The following is a 3,796-nucleotide window of genomic DNA, read 5'->3' as shown; positions in this document are numbered from 1 at the left end:
CTCGAACCCGGTCATCGTGGTCAACTCCTCTCTGCTTCTCAAGTCCACCGACGTACACGACAAACTAACTGGACAAACTGGTTGCAGTGGGAAAGCCCTCCACACAGAGGAAAGCGGTCAGCTGGTAAGCGCGGAAATGAACGGCGTCATAACAGCACGTAGCGTTCGCTTAAAAAATTACAAGCAGTCATACGTATCTCCGATTGCGTAATTCTCCAGAAATGTCCACAGGACTACATTTTCAGAATGAGCCTGTGTTGATCAAACCACCGCATAATGTTTCATTTTAAAGACAAAACGCAGCCATACAACTCTCTGGCTACATAATTCATGATCTCCAGAAATGTATATAGGGGTACATTTTCATAATGACCCCGTGTTGCAACCGCATAGACGATACTTACACTATTATTCATGTGGTTGCATTTTAATTTAAGGTTGTCTTGTTACAGTGTAATTAAACAAATAACTACTAAATAATATTAACTGAAACATAAACTCAGTATAGATTTAATATTAGTGTTAGTTGTAATTCTTTTAGTACAACCTATATAAACACACAGCATAAGGAACATAATGGGTTAAGACTATTTCATCCATGTAACAGAATGTTATATGATGTATATGTGCATGACCCTCACTGAACAACTGCAGTTAGAGACAATCAAACAATGCATGTTTGGTTTATTTATTACTGCAAGCATTTATTGTAAATGCACCGAGCAGAATTTGACTCAACATTCATTCACTGACAGCCAAGCATTCAGGAAACACACTTGAAGCTTGATGTCAAGAATTAGACCTGGACCTTGATAAACGCTGGTATCTGGAGTTCACTCTAATGGTTTCTAGTCATTAGCAGCAGCACAATAGAGTGTGTGGCAATTAAAGCAGGACGGTGTGCTGAAGTACATAAGGATATTAGCCAACGAGGCCCGCTCTCTATTGCGCATTAAGTTAAATAATTAGTTTCTGAAGGGCAAACACATCATTTGAATGGCAGTTTCTCAAGTGGAACCCTAGACAGAGAAGATGATGTACATCAGTTGACGATTCAGCAGAAGGCCGTTCTTTGTACTCAACAATAAAGTGACAAATTTAAGAAAAATAAATAGCATATACAGTTGGAGTCAGAATTATTAGCCCCCGCCCTATTAATTATTAAACCCCTATTTATTTTTTTTCCCAATTTCTGTTAAACGAAGAGATTTTTTCAACAAAGTTCTAAACATAATAGTTTTAATAACTCATCTCTAATAACTGATTTATTTTATCGTTGTCATGATGACAGTAAATAATATTTGACTAGACATTTTTCAAGACTATTCTATGCAGCTTAAAGTGACATTTAAGGGCTTAACTAAGTAGATTAGGTTAACTAGGCAGGTTAGGGTAATTAGGCAAGTTATTGTAGAGTGTTGGTTTGTTCTGTACACTATCGAAATAAATAGCTTAAAAGGGGCTAATAATTTTGATCTTAAAATAGTTTTTAAAAATTAATAACTGCTTTTATTCTAGCCAAAATAAAACAAATGAGACTTTCTCCAGAAGAAAAAATATTATCAGACATACTGTGAAAATTTCCTTGCTCTGTTGAACATAATTTGGGAAATATTTAAAAAAGAATACAAAATTCAAAGGGGGCAAATAATTCTGACCTCAACTGAATATATGGAAATGTTAGATATTAAATTGACACTGATCAGAAGTCATAGATTTATGGCTCAAAATGCTTTGTGTATTCGAAGAGGAAACCTCAGTAATGTCATTTCACACAAACAGCCGCAACCCAACACTGGGAAACACCCATACACTATTGCATTCACACTCATACATTACGGCCAATTTAACTTATTCAATTCACCAAATGTCTTTGGACTGTGGGGGAAACCAGAGCCCCCAGAGGAAACACGAACACGGGGAGAACATGCAAACCACACACAAAAATGGCAACTGACTCAGTCGGGGCTTGAACCAGTGACCTTATAGCTGTGAGGCGATCATGCTACTAACTAGGACCATCCAGAGCAAAAAAAACCTTCGAGCATTGTCATTTATGGCTCCTAAACTCTGGAATAGCCTTCCTGATGATGTCCGAGGCTCAGACACACTCTTGCAGTCAAGTTAAAACTAGATTAAAGACTTATCTTTTTAGCAAAGCCTACACTTAGTGCATCACTGAGCCATATGATAAATGAATGTGCCCCACGCAGGTTTTTGCATCTCGTTTATATAAACTATGAACAGCAGGGCGAGGCAGTGGCGTAGTAGGTAGTGCTGTCGCCTCACAGCAAGAAGGTTGCTGGGTTGCAGGTTTAAACCTCGGCTCAGTTGGCATTTCTGTGTGGAGTTTGCATGTTCTCCCTGCCTGCCTCCCCGCGTGGGTTTCCTCCGGGTGCTGCGGCTTCCCCCCACAGACAAAAAAACATGTGGTACAGGTGAATTGAGTAGGCTAAATTGTCCGTAGTATATGAGTGTGTGTGTGTGAATGTGTGTGTGGATGTTTCCCAGAGATGGGTTGTGGCTGGAAGGGCATCCGCTGCGTAAAAACTTGCTGGATAAGTTGGCGGTTCATTCCGCTGTGGCGACCCTGGATTGATAAAGGGACTAAGCTGACAAGAAAATGAATGAATGAATGTATTTCCACCTGGGTGCACTCATGCCGAGGCCCTCAAAGACTATGCAGCGCCACTGATTCGATCAAAGACCAGCGACAAGATGATCCCAAGGTTCCATAATCCTGGACCAGGCTGTATCCTGAGCAGCTGCTGTGGTGGAGAGCATGAGACTGAATCCTCTGATGCTCCAGAGACAGACGAGTCTCGCTGACATCCAGCTTCTCCAGACAGCAGTTCTGCACAAGACGTTTGGCCAGAGGAGAAATGATCGTTCCCAACTGAGCCTGGTTTCTCTCGGGGTTTTTCAATTCTTCACTTTCGCCAATTGGTGAAGTTTTTTCCTCCTGGCTGTCGCCACTGGCTTGCATGGTTCGGGATCTGTAGAGCTGCGCATCGATGGTTTTTTCTCTTCAGTGTTTGTACTCTCAGTAGTGAATATTAAACCACGCAAACTCTTACACTGTTTCAATTTACTATAATCTTCTATGTGAAGCTGCTTTGACACAATTTGCATTGTAAAAGCGCTATTCAAATAAAGGTGAATTGAATTGAATTCTTTTGGTAAATGTATATTGTGTAACCTCTTACTCTCTATATATAAATATATATTTTAAAACTGCACAATATACACAAGGTGAAGATACAGTACACTGATCACACACTGGAGTGCATTGCTTGTACCCGGGCATCTTTTCCTTTTTGAAATGGCATTCAATAACAAAAAAACAGGATCAGGATGTACTTCACAAGACATGCCGGAAGAAGAAAAGAAATACATTTCAGCAGGTCTTCATCAAAAACAGAGCAGAGAGAGAGAAAGAGAGAGAGAGGGAGGCCACAAGGGGAGAAATAAACAGATTAGAAAAGCAATTGACATTTCCCTAAAGCATGCAAGGGCTTATTTGCATCAGTTCACCAGCTCATGTTTTATTTATCTGTGATCACAACCGATCGTGAGGAAAATTAATCAATAGGAAAGCCACCCGGAGCGCCGGCCTGCGCTACGCCGTCCACCCCCCGCCACCCCCTGTTTCGCCCCCATACCTTTACACCCTGCGTGGAGGTGACGGATTTCTCTATCCGAGGAATGCTTGGAGGAGCTCCATATGGCCGGGATCAAAGGTGTTGTTCACTGCACGGTTCTGCTTGGTTGCCAGCCACTGCCGTTAATTAGAAAA

The sequence above is a fragment of the Danio rerio genome, chromosome 20 (assembly GCF_049306965.1).
Source record: "Danio rerio strain Tuebingen ecotype United States chromosome 20, GRCz12tu, whole genome shotgun sequence".
Taxonomy (NCBI): Eukaryota; Metazoa; Chordata; class Actinopteri; order Cypriniformes; family Danionidae; genus Danio; species Danio rerio.
This window is presented reverse-complemented; position numbering follows the sequence as displayed.